We start from the raw sequence: 25,556 nt of genomic DNA on the forward strand, positions 1-25,556 counted from the left end.
TGAATAGCGCTCTATACAGTAAAATGGATTGCGTGGGCCTAACCCTTCTTGGACGCTTCTTGGACGCGGCTTGCATTTGCAAGCTATTTAAATACAGTATCGAGCGGTGAGAGCTGGACTGTGCATGCGGCAAACGCGGGTGCGCCCGGCACTAATGCAGCTCTTCTGACCGCTCCTTACTGTATCGGCCCGTTAGTTAGGAAGAGTGGTTTAATAAAACCTTCCTACCAACAAAATTCTCAATGAGAAAACAATAGAGATAGGTTACTAACTACTGGATGTGTTGGAAATAAATCTTTTAATGGACTAAGATTCTTCAGCCAAGACTTGGGGGCCTTTACTATACAAACGTAAGGGAACCAAAAGAAAAAAGCTCCTTCCCTTTCAAATCCAAACTAAATTCCACACAGACCAAGGGGTCACTTGCTAATATGCAAGCAGGAATCAACCATTGCAGCAGTCTCCAGTTGGAGTGCTGTGGCAGAGATAGTACATTCCTCTACTCTACACTGCATGACCTAGATACTAGGCCATACTCCTCAGTAGGGATCCCAGAGGACACACCTCACAAATTTTAGCAGAGTGGTAATTTTGTAAAACAAAAACATATAGAACTCCTTGTAAGTGCTCAGGGAGTAGAAAGTCAGTCAGTTAAGATATCAGTAGTTTGTAAAATTAAGGAACTTACAAACCTGAGGATTTGTAAAACTAAAAAGAGAAGTCATCATTTATTAGAAGAGAATGAAGTCAGCCAAGATGGGATTCATCCGATAGTACAGTCAATTTTCTTGGGAAAATCTAACAGGATTGGAATACTACTTCTTCCTGAAGAATTCATTTCTTTCTTGCCATCTGAGGTCAGCTATAATATTTGATCAACCTAATTCTTAAAGAACTCAGTTTGCTGAACCAAAATTTCAACAGAGGGCTGGTTAACAAACATATAGAAAATGACAGAGAAAAACCAAATTGGCCCATTTTTTCTTCCCAGCTGAGATTCTTCCCCCTGGGGTAGATAAGCTTATAAATTCCTATATGCAACCCAACACCATTCCATCCTCCCTACCCCCATCTTGTTTTTTACATGACTTCTCAATCTTTTTCCCCACCACTACCTCTGAATCCATCCCAAGCATGCCCAGAATCTGTTCACATACTAACCTCCGCCACCTCCAATTTTAGGCCACCTCAGACCTTGTCATCTTTCTTCTATGATTCTTAAGAGACTAACACTAAATCCCATACCCAGGTCCCCTAACATTTATTATTTTCAAGTTTTCTAATGGTACACACAATCAGTGAAACTAGTAAAGCCATTGTTCAAAACATCCAGCCTCACCATGCTCATTAAATTTGGGGTTTTAACCATGGTCACTCCATACAGGTTATCTCAGTGCCTTCTTTGAAGTCGGATTCTATTAGGATTGTTACCACCACCACTCTGTGCATTTTTTAATCAGGGTCATAACTACTGGTCCATGCAGGTTACCCCCAGGTTATTCCTATGGCTGTTGCTCCACTTTATCATGCTTCCACAAACCATTCACTTTTTGCAAATAAGGATCCTTGGAGTTTATCTCATAACTCTTTGAAGGCCATTATCATTTAGCATGCACCACCCATTCTGGGAGAGCATTCAAGGGATCCACCACCCTCTCAGTGAAAAAAAATGTTTCCTGGCACTGCTCCTGGGTCTGCTTGGAGCTTCATATCATGACAAATTATTTTCCATTGAAAAAAGTTTACTTCTTATACATTATTAATACTTTTCTAGTATTTGAATATTTCTATCATATCCCCTCTTCTTTCCTCTCCTCTGGGGTATACATATTTAGGTCCTTAAGTCTCATTTCTTATGACTTCTAGTATAGACTCTGCACTATTTTAGTTGCCCTACTCTGGAACACCTCTAGCTTATCCAGAACTGAATACAATATTCTAGGAAGGATCTCACCAATCACCTATGCAGAGGCATATTATTTTCTTTTTTACTGTGATATATGCTTCTCTCCTTGCACTCCAGAATTCCTCTAGCTCTGACCACTCTCCTATTGCACTATTTTACTATCCTGAGGTTTTCAGTCATTATAACCCTGAGATCTCTATCCCAGCCAGTAGGGGTGGATATTCATTTTCAAGGAAATAGGAAATACCAATGATAATTCCTATTTCACTGCATTTTTTGAATTAAAAAAATGATAGAAAAAAACACAAAATTTCATTTTTGAGGGGGGGAACAAAAAGAAAGCAAGTTTAACCAAAAGCCCCCCAAAACCTGCCCCAACACTTAGTGTTTATTTCAATATTGAGCCCCTCCATCAGCTGACCCCATAGCCTACCCTTCCATCCCCCCAGGACTCACAAAAACACCTGGTGCTCTAGTGAGTGGCTCAGGAGTCACCTCCCGCTGCTATGCTGGCGGCTGCCATTTTTCAAAATTACACCAACCGCCCTTTGCCCTTATCTCGTGACAGGGCCTATCAGTGCCACTGGGCAGATTATAATGAAACATCCATAATAAAATAAATGTTGCGTGCCCCATCTGCGCCCAGCCCACTCTCGGGCCTGCTCACCTCGCTAGCTCCTCTGCAGGTCATGGGTCGGCCTCCCCAGCGGCAGCCGCAAGGTCCTCTAGGCCTCGGCGTCCCATGGCAGCGGTCGCCAGGCCTTCCACTGCGCACCAGGCCTCTAGCCAGAGTTCGGCGTCTTCAGTGGCATTGGCCACGCCCCTACTCGGTGCACACGGAACGCACGGCCTCTTGTAGGGCCAGGGGAAGGTCCTAGCTCCGCGGCACGCCCTGATTGAACATACGATATAAGGAAGTTCCTGCCTGCACTTCCTTGCCTTGGCAATCAGGTCGGCACTGTAAGTGTAGTAGTTTGCCTCCGCATTCACAGTCTTGTTCCGGTCTTGTTCCAGTCTTGTTCCAGCCTTGTCCAGCGTCCTCCTGTTCCAGCGACCTTCCGTTCCAGCATCTGTCTGTCCTGTCTCCCAGGTAGTACCCTCGGCCTGTCTCTCTGGTACTGACCTCGACCTGCTCCTTGACCATTCTGCTCACTGCCTGGATCTTGACCTCTGCCTGCCTTGTGACCTCGTCTGACCTCTGGAACCTGACCCCTGCTTCGTTGACTACTCCGTGGACTGATCCTCGGAACCTGTCTCCGGCTGCCATTGACCATGTCTCCTGATTCTGGCTTTGTCCCTTGCCTTGTCATCGCCTACGATGTACTGGCCTTCCTTGATTCTCCAGACATACAGCCTAGTGACTGACCATGCTCCCTTGATGCTTGTGGGCACGCCTCTCTACTACCTCTCCGGGAAACCCTGTGAGGTCCACCTAAGTCCAAGCGGCCCGGGTCCCTACAGGCTCCACCTGGGTGGACTGCGGCTTCCAGTGGTGAAGCTCATCCTAGCCTCTGTCTCCTCCTGTGCTCCACCCCCTGGGGGCAGGTGCTTCCTGGTCCCTACCAGGGAGCCGTTCTATACTGCTCCAGGACAAGGGTCTACCTCCAAGTGCAACAGGTTGCCAAGGCCATGGGCTCGGCAGAGTCTCCCACCTCCAGGGCCCTACCGGGTTTGTCCACCACAGTCCAAGAACATTGCAGGGCTTTGTGATCACTAGCCTCTTCAGTGGAAGAGCTTCATTCCCAGCTGCGAGATACAGCTCTAGCCAATCCCGTGGGCCTATCGGCCTCTATGCTTTCCAAAGCATCGTTGGCACTCCCTGCACCTCCTCAATACAACGGGGATCCACGCTCCTGTCGTGGCTTCCTCAACCAGTGCTTCATGCAATTTGTACTGCAACCCTCCTTGTTCCTGAATGAAACCACTAAAGTGACCTTCATCCTTTCCCACCAAGAAGGGAAGGCTCTTGCATGGGCCTCTCCATTGTGGGAATGGCCTGATCCCATTCTTTCCAAGCTTTCCGAGTTTGTTGCTCTCTTCAAGCAGACCTTCAGAGACCCAGGCCGCCAAGCTGTACCAGCCATAATCTACTCCACTTCCGTCAAGGGTCACGGACACTCTCTGAGTATACGGTGGAATTCAGGACCCTGGCTACCGAGCTCTGGTGGCAAGAAGATTGTCTGCAAGCCATCTTCCTAGATGGACTCTCTTTGAGAGCGCTGGAGAGTCCTCTAGAGACTCCCACGTCTCTAGAGGACCTGATTTCCCTCACCGGGAAGATCGACCATCGACTCCGGCAATGGCGCCTAGAAGTAAAGGCTTCTCGCTCTCCTACACCACGTCCCATGCGTGTCTAGAGTCCTCCAGTCAAGACTCCATCACCGCTACCTCCTCCCATGGTGGAACCCATGGAGGTGAATCGTGGGCGACTGTCTCCAACTGAACGTCTCCGTCGAAGGAAGGAGGGTCTTTGCCTTTACTGTGGTGCTTCCGGACATCTTCGGCAGTCCTGTTCGGTCCATCCGGAAAACTGCAATCCCTGAGCCCCACGGGATCCTGAGCTTAGGCGCTACTGTCACAGGCCCCCCAACTCCTGATTCCAGTCTCTCTGGGCATTGAGGCCCACTCCTTCGCCACCACTGCTCTTATTGATACAGGAGCAAGTGGAAGCTTCAACATGGATGGCATTGTCAAGCTTCTGAACATTCCTCTCCAGCAATTAGATGTGAGCCTTTGCATCGCCTCCATTCAAGGAGAACATCTTCCAGGGCTCATCACCCATCGAACAGTGGCTATCCGTCTTACCGTGGGTACTCTCCACAAGGAGGAGATGTCCCTCTATGTGTTAAAATGTTCCACACATCCAGTCATCCTGGGGCTGCCCTGGCTCCAGGTCCACAAACCCCAGTTCAATTGGCATTCCCTGCAGTTGGTACACTGGGGTTCCAAATGCCAGAAGACAAATCTATGTCAAGTATCTCCAGCTGTCTCTGTCTTGAAGGCTACCACCCTATCTGGTTTGCCTACCCAGTATGCTGAGTTTGAAGATGTCGTCTCGAAGTTGAAGGCGGACACATTACCTTCGCTACGCAAGCTGAATTGCCCTATAGAACTTCTTCCGGGCACAACGCCTCCCAAGGGCAGAACTTATCCATTGTCTCATCCAGAAACCCTAGCCATATCTGAGTATATCAAAGAGAACTTAGAAAAAGGGTTCATTTGACCCTCCGATTCTCCCGCTGGAGCAGGCTTTTTCTTCATCAAGAAAAAGGACAGCGGTTTACGCCCTTGTATTGACTACAGAGGGCTCAATGCCATAACCCAAAAAGACCAGTACCCCTTGCCCCTTATCAGTGAGCTCTTAGACTGCCTTCAAGGGGCACAGATCTTCACCAAGTTGGATATGAGGGGTGTGTACAATCTGGTACGCATCCAACCTGAAGATATCTGGAAAACTGCATTCAACATGAGGGATGGTCACTATGAATATACCGTGATGCCCTTTGGGCTATGCAGTGCCCCAGCGGTCTTTCAACGCCTTATCAACGAAATCTTCCGAGACCTCAAAATACTCATTCGTAGATGTGTATCTTGATGACATCCTGATCTTTTCTAAAGACCCTGAATCCCATCGAGATCATGTTCAGATCATCCTCCAATGAGAAAATCACTTTTATGCCAAGTTAGAAAAGTGCTTCTTCGAGCAAAATCGCTTACCCTTCCTAGGGTATATCATATTTGATCAAGGATTCTCTGTGGATCCAGATAAAGTCCAGGGGATCCGAGACTGGCCCCAGCCAGTAGGCCTATGGGCCTTACAACATTACCTTGGCTTTACTAATTATTACAGGACCTTCATGGCCAATTATTCTATCCTAGCTGCTCCGCTCACAGCCATGACCAAGAAAGGGGCTAACACTCATGTGTGGACTCCCAAAGCATAAGCCACCTTTCAGACACTAAAAGAAGTATTCTGTTCTGGTCCCTGTCTTCAGCACTCAGACCCAAGATGCCCATTCGTCATAGAAGTCGACGCCTTTGCAATCGGAGCAGGAGCCATCTTAAGTCAGTTTTCTCCAAAGGGTAAATTGATACCTTGTTTGTTCTACTCACATAAGCTCTCTCCTACAGAGCAGCACTATACAGTTGGTGACCAAGAACTTCTAGCTGTCAAGTTGGCGCTCCAAGAGTGGTGCCCCTGGGTGGAAGAGGCACAACATAAATTTACCATTTTCACCGACCATAAGAACCTTGAGCACCTAAAAGAAGCTCAACTCTTGAATCTTAGACAAGCCCAATGGGCTCTCTTCTTTGAACGGTTCAATTTCGAACTACATTATCGCCCATCTTACAAGAACCTCCATGCTGATGCACTATCAAGATCCTTCGAAGCAGAGGATGTTCCTGATGTTCCCAGACACATCAAAGATCCTGCCTGTGTATCCCTTGCCGTGACCACTACAATTCCAGTTGGGAAAACCATCGTTCCACGTAGGTTATGTGAACGAGTTCTGAAATGGGCTCATGATTCCAGGTTGACAGGATCCCCAGGTCATACTAGGACCCTAGAGATGTTGCGGAGATATTACTGGTGGCCCAACATGGTGCAAGACTCTCGTAACTATGTAGATTCATGTCCCGTCTGTGCCCAATAGAAGCTACCTACCGGACAGCCTTGGGGCCTACTCCAACCACTTCCAGCACTTACTGGGCCATGTTCCAGCATCTCAATGGACTTCATCACAAACCTGCCTCCATCCCAGAACAATATCGTAATCTGGGTCATCATCAACTGTTTTTCAAAAATAGGTCATTTCATTCCCCTGCCGGGCCTCCCATCGGCCCCAGAATTAGCCAAGTTGTTCCTGAAACATATCTTCCGTGTCCATGAACTCCCAAAGCAAATCATATCTGACCAAGGACCACAGTTTTATGCCAGGTACTGGCAATCTCTATGCAAAAAATTCAACATTGCCTTGAATTTCACGTCGGCCTATCACCTACAGGCCAATGGTCAAGCTGAAAGGACCAACAGGACCTTGAAAACATTCCTTCGTTCCTACGTGAATGACCAGCAGGACAACTGGTCCAATCTGTTACCCTGAGCTGAGTTGTTGCATAATACCCACATCACTGCTGCCACCGATGTATCTCTATTGTCCATGGCATTCAGGTGACAACCTTGGTTGCCACTTCCAGTTCCTCTGACTTTTCCTTTTCCAGCCGCATAATTTGTGGTCCACACCATTCACCAGGTGTGGAATCAAGTCAAAGAACGCCTTACCCAGGCCGCTGAGCACTCCAAGTGCACTTCTGATGCCCATAGACATCCTGCTCCACTCTTCCGTCCTGGTCAGAAGGTGTGGTTAAGCATCCGACACATAAGGTTGAGACTCCTTTCTCATCACCTGGCTCCCAAGTTCATCGGCCTGTTTCCAGTTCTTCAAAGAGTGGGAGAAGTGTCTTATCAACTTCAACTACCTCGTGCCATGGGCATCCACAACACATTCCATGTCTCCCTTTTAAAGCCATTGGTCCTCTCCTGGCCCTCTCGCAGAGATTCTTCACCTCCACGGATCTCTACTGAACCAGATTCATCACTCCAGGTAAGAGAGGTCCTCGAAGTCCGTCGGGGTCAAGGTAGATGGGAATACCTCTTAGCCTGGGAGGGATTTGGGGCCAAGGAGAACTCATGGGAACCATCCCATAACATTCTTGATAAAGAACTCCTCAGGACTTTCCACAGGACATATCCTGAAAAGTCAGAGCCGCGTAGAGGGAGACCTAGAATAGGGGTACTGTTGCGCACCCCATCCGCACCCAGACCATGCACAGGCCTGCTCACCTCGCTAGCTCCTCTGCAGGTCATGGGTCGGCTTCCCCAGCAGCAGCCGCGAGCTCCTCCAGGCATCGTTGTCCCATGGCAGCGGTCACCGGGCCTTCCACTGCACATCAGGCCTCTAGCCGGAGTTCAGCGTCCTCACGGGCATTGGCCACGCCCCTACACACACGTACGCGGACTGCCCAGCCTCTTGTAGGGCCAGGGGTGGGTCCTAGCTCCGCAGCGCACCTTGATTGAAATTACGATATAAGGAAGTTCCTGCCTGCACTTCCTTCCCTTGGCAATCGGGTCGGCACTGTAAGTGTACTAGTTTGCCTCCACATTCACAATCTTGTTCCAGTCTTGTTCCAGCCTTGTTCTAGCATCCTACTGTTCCAGCATCCTCCTGTTCCAGCGTCCTTCCATTCCAGCATCTGTCTGTCCTGTCTCCCCAGGCAGTACCCTCAGACTGTCTCTCTGGTACTAACCTTGGCCTGCTCCTTGACCATTCTGCTCGCTGCCTGGATCTTGATGTCTGCCTGCCTTGTGACCTCGTCTGATCTCTGGAACCTGACCCCTGCTTCGTTGACTACTCCTTGGACTGATCCTCGGAACCTGACCCTGGCTGCCATTGACCACATCTCCTGATTCTGGCTTTGTCCCTTGTCTGGTCATCGCCTATGCTGTACTGGCCTTTCTTGGTTCTCCAGAGCTACAGCCTAGTGACCAACCATGCTCCCTTGCTGCTCGTGGGCACGCCTCTCTACTACCTCTCCGGGAGACCCTGTGAGGCCCATCCAAATCCAAGCGGCCCAGGTCCCTTCAGGCTCCACCTGGGGGGACCGCAGGCTTCCAGTGGTGAAGCTCATCCTAGCCTCTGTCTCCTCCTGTGCTCCGCTCCCTGGGGGCAGGTGCTTCTTGGTCCCTACCAGGGAGCCGTTCTACACTGCTCCAGGACAAGGGTCCACCTCCAAGCGCAACAATAAACAATTAACAAAATATATAACTTAAAACATCATTACAATCAATCAAAATAGACAAACAAGTCACATTCCAATGTCATCAACAAAGTGCATTGTATGTAATGTGAAGGCCTCTCAATACAAAAATACTTTCAATTTCTTTCTGAATAATACCTTATCCTGTATCAATCTCAGCTTAAGTGGAGGACAGTTCTAAAGAATTGGACCTATAATTGATAAAACTCTCCTATGAGTCTTCTGGAGGTTAGCATCTAGGAATGGTTAACAAATTCAAATCAACAGTTTTGTAAGGAACTGGAGAACCTTTTGGAAAAGGGGGAGTCTTTTCTGAAGTGATGGTCTCTACTTTAACGAGGGTGGAACTAGTCTGCTGGTGCTAACCTTTAAAAAGGAGATAGAGCAGCTTTTAAACTAGAACAAAAGAGAAAGCCGACAGTTACTCAGCAGTGCATGGTTCGGAGGGAGGTATCTTCAAAGGATACTAATGAAGCATTAGAATTAAGGCATCCCAGCAGAGAGGTTCCAATAATAAGAAACGTAGTCCAAATACTTATAATTAAAAACTCACCTGAGCTAAAAGATTCCAATTTTCTCTGCCAACTGAAAAACAGAATGTAAATACAAATGAAAAATACCCTTTGAAATGTTTGTATGCTAATGCCAGAAGTCTAAGAAGTAAGATGGAAGAATTAGAATGTATAGCAGTGAATGATGACATATACTTAATTGGCATCTCAGAAACATGGTGGAAGGAGGATAACCAATGGGATAGTGCTATACTGGGGTACAAATTATATCGCAATGACAGAGAGGAACACCCGGGAGGCGGTATGGCGCTTTATGTCTAGGATTGGATAGAACCCAACAAGATAAAGATCCTTCATGAGACTAAATGCACAATTGAATCTTTATGGGTAGAAATCCCTTGTGTGTTGGGGAAGAGTATAGTGATAGGAGTAACTACCGTCCATCTGGTCAAAATGGTGAGATGGACAGTGAAATGCTAAGAGAAATTAGGGAAGCTAACCAAACTGGTAGTGCAGTAATAATAGGAAATTTCAATTACCTCCGTATTGACTGGGTAAGTGAAACATCAGGACATGCTAGCGAGATAAAGTTCCTGGATGGAATAAAATGACTGTTTTGTGGAGTAATTGGTTCAGGAACCGATGAGAGAGGGAGCAATTTTAGATCCAATTCTCAGTGGAGCACAGAATTTGGTAAGAGAGGTAGTTGTGGTGGGGCCGCTTGGCAATAGTGGTCATAACATGATCAAATTTGAATTAATGACTGGAAGGGGGACAGTAAGTAAATCCAAGGCTCTAGCACTAAACTTTCAAAAGAGAAACTTTGATAAAATGAGAAAAATAGTTTTAAAAAAAACCTGAAAGGTACAGCTACAAAGGTAAAAAGTGTGCAGCAGGCATTGACATTGTTAAAAAATACCATCCTAGAAGCACAGTCCAGATGTATTCCATGTATTAAGAAAGGTGGAAGGAAGGCAAAACGATTACCAGCATAGTTAAAAGGTGAGGTGAAAGAGGCTATTTTAGCCAAAAGATCTTCATTCAAAAAGGATCCATCAGAAGAAAATAGGATAAAGCATAAGCATTGGCAAGTTAAATGTAAGACATTGATAAGACAGGCTAGAAGAGAATTTGAAAAGAAGTTGGTCATAGAGGCAAAAACTCACAATAAAAACTTTTTAAAATATATCCAAAACAGAAAGTCTGCAAGGGAGTCAGTTGGTCCAGTGGATGATCAAGGGGTTAAAGGGGCACTTAGAGAAGATAAGGCCATCGTGGAAAGATTAAACAATTTCTTTGCTTCTGTATGCTTCTGCATGCTAACTCAAGCTTGTGTGCACACTTGTGCATACATGCAAGTTTGAGTATGTGTTTGAGCAAGCTTGCTCATGCTTGTGTGCATTTGCCATATGGAAGCCCAGTCTTCCAGTCTTGCAAGGTCCTCCTACAATTTATCACAATCTGCATGTGATTTAACTCTTCTGAACAATTTGTCGTATCACTTTCTAGATCATTTATAAATATATTAAAAAGCACCGGTCCGAAAAGAGAACCCTGAGGCACTCCATTGTTGACCTTTTTCCACTAAGAAAACTGACCAGTTAATCCTACCCTCTGCTTCCTGTTTTTTAACCAGTTTTCAATTCACAAAAGGACATCACTTCCAATCCCATGACTTTTTAGTTTTCTTAGAAGCCTCTCATGAGGGGCTTTGTCAAATGCCTTATGAAAATCCAAATACACTGCATCTACCAGGCCACCTTTATCCATATGTTTATAGGGCTGATACAAGGGTATTGGGCACCCTAGGCAAAACTTCAGCCATGCATCCCATCCCCCAACTCAGTTCCAAAGTCTTTGCTCTCTCCTTCTCAGGCATTCTCACCCTATCTCATTACCCAGTCCTCGATCTTCCCCTCTCTCCATTCTCCACATTACTGCTCTCCTACTCAATCCCTCAGTCCTCACTTTTGTCCCCACCCCCAATCCAAATGCCTACTCTCCCATACCCAGGCTTCTCTCCCACCTGGTGCCACTCTCTTTCTCTCCCTCCCTTCTCCTCTCTCCCTCAATCCCCCCTCACTCAAGATGAGTCCCTGCTCACCCTTCAATCTGCAAATTTCCACTCTCCCACTTAATCCCTCAATGTCTCCCCACTCTCCCCTCTCCAGCTATCTTTTTCTCCCACCATGCCATTTCCCGGGTCCTGCTATCAGAGGCCCTATTCTCCCCTAGGTGCTGCTCTCTCACCCTCTCCACCACTGCTGTTTGAACCAGCCTTTCTTGACCTTTGTCTGGCAACCCCCTGAAGTTTTTTTTTCCAGGTAGAGAATGACCACTGGCTGGCTTACCTGCAGCACTGCATGCTTGCAACTGTCCTCCATGACTCAGGTTTGCAGTCCTGCTGCCTCTGATGGCTCAGTGCACTGCTTCTGCCCTTTACTTGACTTCCCTCATGCTGGGTCTGCTTGGCCGGGGTGGGTCTCTGCCTCCTTTTTCCCAAGCATCCCTGTTCCTTCTCCTGCTCTGTTCCTCCTCAAGTGCAAACACTGCAAGTAGCACGAGCTTCTCTGTTGCATGCACACTTGAGGATTTCCTACCTTCCATTCCAGCCTCAGGCTCCCAATAATGTTGATACTGGTACAGGGGAGGGGGGTGGGGGGGTGCAGGGGCCTAACAGTGAGTGAGGAAAGAGAGGTGTTTGAACTGTGATCAGCCGAATCACTGCCTGTAAATATTTGTATAGCTGCAGCAGCCACTTCTCTTCATCTCAGTCCCGGCCCAATAAATGCCAGCCATCATGTTGCCACCCCCTGGATCGCAGCACACTAGGCAGCTGCCTAGTCTACCTAGTTCTTTCACCGGCCCTCCATGTTTATTAGCCCCTTCAAAAAAATGTAGCGGATATCTGAGGCAAGATCTCCCATTGGTAAATCCATGCAGGCTGTGCCCCATGAAACCATAACTATCTATATGTTCTTTAGATTAGTTTCCATATTTTTTCCCAGCAATGAAGTCAGGTGCAGTGGTCTATACTTTCCTGGATCACCCCTCGAGCCCTTTTTAAATATCAGGGTTACATTGGCTACCCTTCAGTCTTCAGGTTCAATGGACGATTTTAATGATAGGTTGCAAATTATTACTAATAGGTCTGATATTTCATTTTTCATTTCTTTCATAACTATGGAATGCATATTAATCTGTCCAGGTGTTTTGCTACACTTCAGTTTGTCAATCTGGTTGTTGGCAGATGGAACTGATGGAAGTAGAGGCCCAACTGGAGCTTTGCCAATACCAGCCCACGTTCCCCTTAGGTTAAGCCCTCGGGTGCCTGGGCCAACTGGTCTTAGGTGGGGGCCTCTGCAGTGATAGAAATCCAGGCAAGCAGGAAGAACTGCAGGCCTGAATGCTGAGGAGGCAGCAGAAAGAGTTAAGTTGAAATCAGAACAAGCGGAGCAAAGCAACATCAGGGTCCAGGCAGTGGTCGAAAGCAGGCAGTAAGAAACAAGGTCAGTGTCCAGGCAGTGGTCATGGCAGGCAGAGTTCATGCAGTATCAGGGTCCAAACTGGAGTCAAAGCCAAGAGATCAATCCACGAAGAAAAACAAGGAGAAAGAAAATGAGGACCACCGGTACACGAAGAAACGCTGAATCAGATGAGAAGAACTGACTATAGACGAGGAAATAGAGGAACAACTGGATGATGGGAAACACGGAACGAAGACACAGACTCAGGAACCACAGCAAGGCAGGAATTAGGAACCGAAGACAGGAACGCAGGCAATACCTACTCCCTGAGGAGTCAACCCATTGCCAAGGCTAGGAAGAGCTGCTGAGCTGGCCTTTTATAGGCCTCTGCCGGTTAAGTTGAAATCAGAACAAGCGGAGCAAAGCAACATCAGGGTCCAGGCAGTGGTCGAAAGCAGGCAGTAAGAAACAAGGTCAGTGTCCAGGCAGTGGTCATGGCAGGCAGAGTTCATGCAGTATCAGGGTCCAAACTGGAGTCAAAGCCAAGAGATCAATCCACGAAGAAAAACAAGGAGAAAGAAAATGAGGACCACCGGTACACGAAGAAACGCTGAATCAGATGAGAAGAACTGACTATAGACGAGGAAATAGAGGAACAACTGGATGATGGGAAACACGGAACGAAGACACGGACTCAGGAACCACAGCAAGGCAGGAATTAGGAACCGAAGACAGGAACGCAGGCAATACCTACTCCCTGAGGAGTCAACCCATTGCCAAGGCTAGGAAGAGCTGCTGAGCTGGCCTTTTATAGGCCTCTGCCGGTGACCTCATCATAGTGCACCTTAGGTATTTTCCTGCCATGGGCCCTTTAAGAGGAATGGCATCAGTGTGCATGTACCCTAGGGAGAACCTGGGACAGGAATAGTGTTAGTGGCAAGGCCAGAGTGGGGGCCTGCCTCGCAGGCTGAGGCACTCTTCCTGGCAGTGGGGCGAGCAGCAGGGAAGGCTAGCTTAGTGCAGTGAAGCACCGTACATCCACAAGGTGGCCTGCCCAGTGGCAGTGCTGGAGGTGAGTGTGGCGGTCCATGGGACAGGCCCACGGACCGCCAATCATAACATTGGCTTACTACATCTTCCAAGTTAAGTGTGATTTGATGACGCATGATATAGCACCTTCAGACAAGGCAGACAAGGTACCAGGTGATCCTCACATACACCAGCCACCAAGCTATCTACATTCCTAATAATTGAACCACCAACTATGACGGCCAACCTAACCCTTCCCTCTTGGGCAGTAGAACTGGGAGACTCGTCCTCGGTGCGAGAGGACAATGCATCTTCTGGAGAGCAGTCTTTGCTACAGGATCACTTCCTGCTATACCAGGGTGATGCTGTCTGACCAGGAGAGCTTCCTGATCCAAGGCAGCATTAGGGCTGCCAGACTGGTGTTAGGACATAGCTATTATGTCCCTGAAGGTCTCATCGATATACCTTTCTGTCTGCCTCAGCTCTTCCAGGTCTGCCACTCTAGTCTCCAGAGATTGGGCTCATTCTCTGAGAGCCAAGAGCCCTTTGCACCGGGTGCACACATACAACCTCTCACCAGTGGGTAAAAAATCATACATGTGACACTCGATGCAAAAAACTGGAAGGCCCTCCTGTTGCTGCTGTACTGCTGCCTTCATCATAATTTGTTGAGTACTTAGTTAAGTTTAGGTTGCTACAGAATTAGGAATGCGTACAATTTATTGGTTTAATCTGGTAGTGACCTACAAGGGGATAATTTGAACTCTTGATAAGGGCTGGTGAAATATATAAGAGTCTGATTGATTTTTAATGTGAAAGTACCTCGTGCCTATAAATCAAAGGATGAGCTAGAAGTGGGTCGGAGGGAATGACAGACACTAGAATTAACTCCCACTGGCTTGCTTTTTATCTCAGTCACACACACATACTAAAGACTATACCCCACTATTTCACCTCTCCCCAAATGTTTTTAAGTCCTAAGATTTCCAAAATACTTACTGATTCTCTTCAGCCACCAGCAACATGATCTTCTTCTCTCAATGCTCCCACTAGGGCTGATCCTTGTTTTCTCTGTTACTGTTTCATGCCTTACTGATTCTCTTTGTTTGCTTGCGTTTTATTCTTCTCTGCAAGTACTGTTTTTCAGGTTGTACTTGATACCCCTTATAGATCAAATCTGACACATCAGTGTCAGATTTGATCTATACCCCTTATAGATCAAATCTGACACATCAGTGGTTAAGGAGAGGTAAACTCAAATATATAGATGAGAGATTGATAATTGCAGCACAAGTTAGTAGACTGCAGCAAGATAGTTTACAGCTAGCATAGAAAAGAATGGTAAAACAGACAAATGCAGATTCTGAAGAACAGAACTGGAAATGGTTATGCATTTCATTGCTGGTTCTGATGTGCTGATGACAGAAGGGTTATATATAGAAAGCCCCAACAAGGTTGCAGGGCTTATCCATTGAAAACTATGTAAACATTATAACATTGAAGTCAAAAAAAGCACTGGGAACACAACTTTAATATTCCTATTCCCACCAATAGGAAGATCAATGCTAGAAAACTGGATATTGTGGTGAAGGAGGAAAACACAATGGCATTGCTGATAGTAGTGTCAAATAACCACAAATATTCTGTGGATTGTATAGAAAAAATAAAGATCCTTAAGTAACAAGAAATGCAATCAGAGACCAAAAAAATGTGTCAGAAAAATACAGAAATAGTCACAGTTATATTAATTGACACTGGCCCTATTAAGAAGAATTTCCAATTGCATCTTGATACGTTGCCTGTAAAGATTACACCCTATGAACTCCAGAAGGAGGATGTCTTTGGCCCAACACAAATACTAAGAAGGGCATTAGCTGTAAAGTTGAGCAACTGAGATCATTCCTAACATACCCAGACTTATGAATGAGGTTCACTCCTGACAAAGTATGTGCATAACAAACCCATTTGAAGACACTGCCCCGAGAGAAACAACAATAGGAAAAGTATGATCAGCAGTCGTCTCTAATCCCCTCAAGCAGAGGGGGGTAAAAGCCCTCCTGATGTGGGAGCAGGCCCAAACAAAACCGACTCTCCTAAGAGACAAAACTCTCTTTTCTTCTTTTCTTCACACAAGACAGTCCCTCTTTCAGGTCTATGAAAGCACTGGAAAATAGGGTAAAGTCCTATCCCTCTGGAATAGGCTTTGTGGCCTGAACTTGGGGACTCACCTGTACAACTCCACTCCTTCCCAAAGTAAACCCTACAACCAACCACACATTGCACATGTTTAACCCAAGTAATATAGAAGGAGCCTGACAAATCCCAGCACCCAAGGCAGGAAATAATCTTAGGGATGGTCCAAAAATGGCAAACATTTTGCCCTGAGGATAGAAAAAGGGGAAAATATATGGTAAGAGAACTAAGTATCCTTTACATAACCATTCTCTATTTACCCGTTCCACTACATGCATAGTTCCGCAATATCTTTGATGAAATGGGGGTGACCAGAACTGCACATAATACTCCAGGTGGTCACACCATGAATCAATACAGAGGCAATATGATATTCACTGTTTTATTTTCCATTCCTTTCCTAATAATACCTAACATTCTATTTGCTTTTTTGTCTGCCACTGCATATTGAGCCAAGAATGCAAAAGTATTGTCCACAATGACTCCCTGATTCTTTTCCTGGGTAGTGACACCTAATAAGAGACTCAGCATTGTGTATCTATAGTTTAGATTCTTTTTCCCTATATACATCACTTTCCATTTGTCCACATTAAATTTCATTTGACATTTAGACGCCCCATCACCCAGCCTTGCAAGGTCCATTTACAGTTCCTCACAATTTGCTCATTATTTAACTACTTTGAATAATTGTGTATTTCCTGAAAATATTATCACTTCACTCATCACTCCCTTCTCATTTATAAATATATTAAAAAGCACTGGTATACAGTCCTGGAAGTGGAGGAGGAGATGTCATCCCATGATGAGGAGGAACCAGGATATGCAAACCCCAAAGCTGTGGGCACAGCAATCACTGCACCTGGGAGGCTAGTGGCTGTTGGTGACTTGAATCTGAGGTGCATGAAGGCATCCATCTGCCGAACATACAAGTATTCCTAGGAAGCGTGCTGTCTGCCAGGTGCCAAAATCCAAGACATTACCGAGACATTTCTGCAAATCCTCAAGCCTACTGACCACTAGCTAATGCTGCTTATCCGTGTTGGCACGAATGATACAGCTAGGCACCACACAAATTGTATCAAAAGTGACCACATGACTCTGCGAGAAAGGGTAAAGCATAGGTGGTATTCTCCTCAATCCTCCCAGTTAAGGATAAAGGTCCAGGCAGGGAAGCTCATATTCTGGAGATAAATGAATAGCTGCATAGATAGTGTTGACTTGAATGTTTTGGCTTTCTGGATCATGGGATGAGATTTCAAGGATTGCTGAGCAGAGATGGGATCTAATTGTCAAGGAAGGGGCGAAGCATCTTTCAACACAGAATGGTAAACCTACTGAGGAGAGTTTTAATCTAGAATTATCATAGATGGGTGAACAAAACATTCAAGTAAGTTAAATATTAAATACTCATATAGAAATAGAAAATATGGAAATAAAGGTAATATTTAGAAAGCTATGTACACTAATGCTCATAGTACATTCCCGCTATGGGTCAAGTATCCTTATGAAGAAAGATACAGTAATCCCAACAATGTTTTCACAGTTGGGTGACTGTATCTTTCTTCATACGGATACTTGACATACTGCGGGCGCATAGCCCATTACATACAAGCTGGTGACTGAGTAGCTTCACAATCAATTAAGTATAGTGTCGGAAACTTTACAGTGGCACCATGTATCTAAAGTATTGAAGCTAATTTTAAAGATGGTTTTTAAGATGACAATTTTTTGTGCAATAGATTTTGAATAAAGACACAATTAAAACATAGGATGGTAGGTTGGAAATGGTTAAATGATGTAAGCTGAGGTGCTTTTGCATGAAACAGTTTGTTTACCATAGCATGCAAAAGACTGTAGACTGATCATTGAGCACATGCACAGACTGATATCAATTCCTTCACATTTATAAATATTAAGCTAGATTTTTAAGTGTGGTTGGTACTTTATGCTTATTTCTGTGTAATTTTTGTAGTTTATGTGTGTCTTAGCTCCATGATTATTTAGCTTTAATATACCATCTCCATAGAGATTTAATGGAGGACATTCACAGGATTCTGTGAAAGGGGAGATTCTGCTGCTAGGGGATTTCAGTCTTCCAGATATTGATTGGGACATCCCAATTACAGTATCTTCTAGAAGAAGGAGATCATGGATTCTCTGCGAGGAGAACTGTTCTGTAAACTAGTAATGGAACCCACATGGCAGGGAGCGATACTGGACCTGGTGCTTAGCAATGGGGACAGTATTTCTGATGCTGTAATGGATCATCATCTGGTATCCAGTGACCTTCGAATGGTGAGGTTCAATATTCAGATGCAAGAGATGAAGGTGCTTTCTAAGGCAAGGGTCCTAGGCTTCAGGAAATATAACTTTCTCAAACTGGGGGAGTAACTCAAGGAGTCATTAGCTGGATGGGAAAATTTAGGGAGGTAGATGGGCGGTGGGCAAAACTAAAAGGAAATAGCATAAGGGCAACTAATATTTTTGTTAGGAAAGTAAATAGAAGGCAGAGGAAAAAGAGGCCATTATAGTTTTCTAAAGAAGTAACTGAAAAGGAAAGGGAAAAAGATTAGCATTCATAAATTACAAGAGTTCGCAGAAAGCAGAAGACAGGTGACAATATCTGGAAAAATTAAGAGAACCTGGGAAAATAGGAATGCAAAAATTCAAATAGAAGAAAAATATCAAATATAATAAAGCTGGGGGGGGGGACGACAAGACTTTAGATATGTTAGTGATAGAAGGAAGGAGGCTGATGAGGAAAAAGTAAAATTGCTTAGCAAACATTTCTGTTTGGTGTTCTCTGTGGAAGGGCAAGGAGCAGGACCACATAAAACAAACACAAATAAGATTGAAAGTGAGGTAAACCTCAACTGATTTTCAAAACAGTGTGTTTTTGAGGAGCTAACTAAACTTAAAATAGATAAAGTGATGGGGCCGAATGGGATACATCCAATAGTGCTAAGGGAACTTAGAGATGTCTTGGCAGCTCCATTAGCTGACCTTTTCAATGCTTCTTTAGAGTCTAGCGTAGCTATGGAGGAATGAAAAAAGGAAGATGTAGTTCCTATTCATAAAAGTGAAAGTAAGAAGGAGGCTGGGAACTACAGGCCAGTTAACCTGACCTATGTGGTGAGCAAACAATGGAATCTCTGCTAAAACAGAGGATAGTACAATTTTTGGAATCCAATGGATTGCAAGATCTTAGGCAGCATGGTTTTACCAAAGGTGAACCTTGTCAGACGAATCTGATCAATTTCTTTGATTGGGTCACCAAAGAGTTGGATCAAGGGAGAGTGCTAGATGTAGTGTACTTGGATTTCAGCAAGGCCTTTAACATGTTTCCACTCAGAAGACATAAATAAATTGTGCACCCTTGATATGGACCCTGGAGTTACTGACTGGGTTAGAAACTGGCTAAGTGGGAGGCAACAAACGGTAGTGGTAAATGGAGTTTCCTCTGAGGAAGGAGTTGTTATTAGTGGTGTGCCTCAGAGATCGGTCCTTGGACCAGTTCTTTTCAACATTTTTGTAAGCAACATAAAGGAAGGATTGTCAGAAAAGATTTGTCTTTTTGTCAATGACACCAAAATCTGTGACACAACCAGGAAGGTGTGGAAACCATAAGGAGGGAGCTAGAGAAACTCAAGAAATGGTCTAAACTCTGGCAGCTAAGATTTAATGCTAAAAATTGCAGAATAATGCATTTAGAAGGCAAAGGTCCAAGGAAAGGTCCAGTATTGGAAGTGAAATTCTTTTAAGCACAAAGGAAGAGCAGGATATGGCTCCTAAATGTATCTGATGATCTTAAAGTGGCCAAACATGTGGATAAAGGGAGAGTGAAAGCCAAAAAGATGATTGGCTGCATAGGGTCAGGAATGGTCAGCAGAAAAAGGGAGGTGATATTACATCTGTATAGGTCTTTGGTGATATCTCCCTTGGAACACTGTGTACAATTCTGGAGGCCACACCTTCAAAAGGATATAAACAGGATGGATTCAGTCCAGAGGGTGGCTACTAAAATGGTCAGTAGTCTTCATTCTAAAGTATATGGGGATAATCAAAGATCAAAACATGTGTACCCTAGAGGAAAGGTGAGATAGGGGAGATATGAAAGAGACATTCAAATATCTCAAAGGTTTCCATTGACAGGAAATGAGCATTTTTCAATGGAAAGGAGGCTCTAGAACAAGGAATTATGCAATGAGGTTGAAAGGGGGTAGACTCAGGAGTAATCTTAGGAACTATTTCTTTACAGAGAGGGTGGTAGATATGTAGAACAGCCTCTCAGTGGAAGTGGTGGATTTATTTATTTAACATTTTTTATATACCGAAATTCTAGCAACAATGTTGCTAATCATTTCGGTTTACATATAACATTGGAGTGACTTAACATGCGAGTCTTACATGGAACAGGAAAATGAACTTGGAGAAAATTGAATAAATACTAATAACAAATAACATTAAAACAACAGTAGTAATAGACATGTTATATACAGGCGATTTAAAAGAATCAGTATGAATAAGATATCTGCAAAATAGACTAGATGGATTGGAAAATTGGTGGATGACAAAAACAGTATCTGAATTCAAGAAAGCATTTGTTAAATACACAGAATCTCTAAGGAAGTGATGAGAATTATGCTGAATTGATTGGACGGATGGGTCAACTGGATAGGCCATACGGTCTTTTTCTGCATTTATGTTTCTATGTTTCTACAGATCCCTGGAGCACACCACTATTTATCTTTCTCTATTGAGAGAAATGATCATTAAGTCCTACTCTTTGTTTCCTATCTTTTAGCTAGTTATCAATTCACAATAAGATATTGCCTGCTAGCTCACTACTCTTTAATTTCCTGGTGAGTTTTTCATCCAGGAGTTTCTCAAATGTCATTTGAAAATCCAGATACACTGTTTGAACTGGTTCATCCTTGTCCACATGTTTATTAACTCACTTTTAAAAAATCTAATTTTATTCTTCAGAATAGTTTTTACACCCCTCTAACCCTTTTTTAAAATGGGTTTCATGTTGGCCACTCTCCAATCCTCAGGTATCATAGCAGATTAGTCATCTAGCAGTCAAACCAACTCCTTCACAGGCTTCTTACTTTATATATACTTGACAAAGTTTGTATTTTGGATTATTTACTTCTCTGGCAGGCTTCTTTTCAAATTTTGCCCTTCCTTATTAAAGCTCTGGGGTCCAAATTCAGACATAGCCAGCTAAGTAAATTAGCCGGATAAGACTTATCCAACTAACCTAGCCAAGATACTCAGTGGTGCAGCCATGCTGCTGAGCATACCCAGATAAGTTTAAAGTTAGCCAGATAAGATAACCGGCTAACTTTAGACTTGCTAAATAGGAGGTCTAAAGTAAGTCAGATATCTTAGCCAGATAAGTTTTAATATCACTTATCCAGCTAAGGTATCCAGCTAAGATCTAAGATAGCCAGATAAGTCGCTCCTCCCAGTTACACTTCTGGAATGCCTTTTATTATCTGGCTAGATTTTAGCCAGATAATGACTTATCTGGCTACAATGAATCTAGCCGGATAATAGACTGAGGGGTAGATTTTATAAACTTACGCGCGCGTGTACATTTGTTCACGCACTAGGCGCGAACAAAAGTACGCCGGATTTTATAAGATATGCACGTATGTTATAAAATCCAGGGTCGGCACGTGCTGTGCACCTTGCGCGCACCGAGCCCTATGCGCGCTGCCCGTTCCCTCCGAGGCCGCTCGGATTTCGGAGCGGCCTCGGAGAGAACTTTCTCTCCACCCCCCGCACCTTCCCCTCCCTTCCCCTACCTAACCCACACTCCCCCCGGCCCTATCTAAACCTCCCCCCTACCGTTGTTGGCAGAGTTACGCCTGCCTGAAGCAGGCGTAACTCTGCGCACACCAGCGGGCTGCTGGCGCGCCATCACCCGACCCAGGGGCTGGTCCAGAGGCCTCGACCATGCCCCAGGGCCGGCGTCATGCCCCCGACATGCCTCCTGCCCCACCCTGAAATTCACGTCGCCCACCCGGCACGCCCCCGACACGCCCCCTTGCGAAGCCCCCAGTATTTACTAAATGGATTTTGAAATTCTACCTCTCAATATTTAACTTGCCAGTGTGTATGCACTTTCTATTTTCTTCATTTTGATCCATTTTGTTGTTTTTGAAAGATGTACTTTTGGGTTTAATAGCCTCTTTCACTGCACCATAAAAACAGGAAGGGCCATGCTGGGTCAGACCAAGATATATTAAGCCCAGTATCCTGTCTCTGACAGTGGCCAATCTAGATTGCAAGTACCTAGCAGATCCCAAATAGTTGATTTATTTCTTATGCCTCACTCCCAGGTATGAGCACTGGTTTCCCAAATTTACCTGGCTAATAACTCTTTATGGACTTTTCCTTCAGAAACTTATTCTATCCTCTTTTGAACCCCACTATGTTAGTTGCCTTTTCCACCATTTAACCATCCTGGTAATCATTTGGTCTTAAGAACATAAGAAACTGCCATGCTGGGTCAGACCAAGGGTCCATCAAGCCCAGCATCCTGTTTCCAACAGAGGCCAAACCAGGCCACAAGAACCTGGCAATTACCCAAACACTAAGAAGATCCCATGCTACTGATGCAATTAATAGCAGTGGCTATTCCCTTAGGGGCAGATTTTCAAACCTGCGCACGGGCGCAGATTTGTTCGTGCAGCCGTGCTCATGTTATAAAATCCAGGGTCAGCGCGCGCAATGGGGGTGCACAATTCTGCAACTTGGGTGCACCGAGCCACACAGCCTGCCTCCATTCCCTCCGAGGCCGCTCCAAAATTGGAGCGGCCTCGGAGGGAACTTTCCTTGTGCCCCACCCCCTGAACCTTCCCATCCCTTCCCCTACCTAACCCACCCCCAGCCCTACCTAGAACCCCCCCTTACCTTTGTTGACGAAGTTACGCCTGCCTTCTGGCAGGCGTAACTTACGCCGCCGGCCATGCCCCACCCTGCCTCCCGGACCGCCCACACCCCGCCCCTTTTTGCAAGCCCCAGGACATATGTTACCCAGGTAGAGAGTCCATCAAGCTAGGGTGGAAGAACATTGTACAAATCTCATCTTTGTATGAGTTTCCTCACTCTGAATGACATCAAATCTTCACAAGAGTGTACTGTTCTATTTGTATGTCTCAATCTGCATGTAAAAGTGGTCCCTAACCCCTACCCTACCACCTAAACCTCACCTCAAGTTACTAGGTGGGCCTTCTATAGTAGCATAAATAGCTGCTTCCTATGATGTCACCTCTTTCTCCCTCTCCTGCTCCTCTTCCCCCCTCCCAGCCTAAAAATACCCTGTTGTTTTTGGGGTTATGGCTTCACACTTTGCAAAGCCAGCCCACCTTTTCAGAAATCCCGCCCCAGACTCCTCCCCAATCCCTCCCTTTTTAAAAATTTTGAACGCACCATACGTTACAGTGCTTTGCATGCGTTAATCACGCATGCAAAAACGCCATAACGTGATTTGATAAATGACCCTACAAGTTCCCACTTTGATGGAGCTTCCAAGGTCATAAAACACCACTCAGACTTCAGTCGGTGATTCTCCTCTGCAGGAGTGATGCACTATAATGCCACAAAAATAGGCTCTTGGGCAAAGTAGAACTCTCACCATAGTGGACTAGGTTCATAGCAAACCTAAGTTCTCACAGCTCTCTTAGTTCAATTGCTTCCAGTGGCTGGGACTAATTAGTAGTGCAGTTTTTCCTCAATCAAACAAACAAAACAAAAAAAAAATAGCAGTCCAATTTTTTTTTTTCCAAAACAGCAGGAAAAGCACAGGAATTAATCAATAATCTGATTACTTATACAAACAGTAGCAAAAACGTTTTAGCTTGCTTTCCAGCAAAACAGATGAACAGATTGTTCCCCCCCCCCAATGCAGGAACAAAATTCCAGTCTGGGGATCCTGGAACAATTCTCTCCCTTTCTCCCCTCAAATGGTACACTAAGCTACAAGCTCAGTCCCTATTGCAGCCTTTAGTCAAAAGGACAAAATGAAAAAAAAAAACCCTTCTAACCACTGCACAAACTCATGCAGTCCTATTTTTCCCCAGGAACTCTTCCCTTAGCAAATAAGCACTATTCCTTGTTTCCAAAGAACAAAAGGGCACAGTATACCCTGACCTTCTTCAACATCCAAGTCTGAGTCTTTCTGGGGTGTGGGAAACTGCAGTCCATCTCCTCTGGGGCCTCCTCTGTCTGTTCCTGGCAAAGCTCATAAACTTCTGTTCCTGGGCATGATACCTGGACAAACCCCTTTTAATACAGACCTCTTTGTGGCCTTCTTATAGTAGTTACATTGAAGTCCTCTATCTAAATACACTCTATAATTTTGAAAAAATATTTTCCTATCCTTGTAAAATAAACTTGCATGCTTATTGAATTAATTTATTTTTACTTTACTATTTAAAATAAAACAATTCCTGGCTATGTAATATACTTGTCATTTGTGATTTTTTTACTTGACTGAATACAATAATTTAAAAAAACTGTATTAGAAATAATATTAAATATGTAAATAAAACCACATATTTTTACATGAAATCTATTCAAAATAATTAAATGACTTTAGTCTGCTAACATACTATAAAGTGCTTAAATTTCCCATAGAAAAAAAAAGACCTTCAGGGATTTAACAGAAGCCTTTGGTTGCTGAGAAATGTTTGGTGCAGAAATTGTGATATTTTATCACTGGCCATTACTTCATGCTTTAGTGAATAGGCATGACACTTTCAAATTTATGCTAATTTTGAATTTGACTACACATTAAAATCTCTTACTAAAGTAGCTGCAATTAGATAAAACAGTCTTTGCCTGAGACATGAATGTGGTATCACTCTTTAGTGAATAAGGTAGTATTGAACCTGATAAAGAATTTAAAGCATGATAAATTCTTTTCTCTCTGTTTTATGAACCGACACCCATAAAATTATAAAGCAAGTCCTACCATTTATTTGAAAGCAGCACTGGCCCTTTGAAAGTATATTTTTTGGGGGAAACTTTAAAAACTACTTGCAAATAGGGAAAGAATGTAAAAAAACATTGTTTAGAATGTTTGAAAAGAGCTAAAGAAATTGGGTTAATACAACAAGATTCCCCATTGTATAAATTCAGAGAAAGCTTTGGGGACTTTTTTAGTGTCCTAAGAGTACTTACTAAAATAATTAGAAGCTGCGTACTTGCACAGCCTTCCAACCAGAAGTTGACTGTCTGAAGCAGGAGTAAATATAGTTGTGTGTGAAGGTTCTGGAAGGTGAATAAAATGCACATATGTGACTGGGTGGATTAGTCCTTATAAGTAGTCAGTGGGTGCAGTGGAGAGCATCAGTGGACTGGATATGGTGGCGACTCCTCCTGCATGACCTGCTTATCTTTATTAATGCCAAGTTGAATATCTGAGGGATGGGAGGTGGGGGCAGTCAAACATCTGCCAAACACGTGAAATTTCCATTTATTCACCTTCCAAAAGTAAAAAAAAAAAAAGAAAAAGATGTAGGTGATTTCAAACCATCACAAATGTACTTATGAATTTGTCAGTTTTGTGGAATATTCATGAAATATGAATTTTAATTTTTGTACATTCTTAACTAG

Source organism: Rhinatrema bivittatum, chromosome 2 (genome assembly GCF_901001135.1).
Source record: "Rhinatrema bivittatum chromosome 2, aRhiBiv1.1, whole genome shotgun sequence".
In the NCBI taxonomy this organism is placed as follows: domain Eukaryota; kingdom Metazoa; phylum Chordata; class Amphibia; order Gymnophiona; family Rhinatrematidae; genus Rhinatrema; species Rhinatrema bivittatum.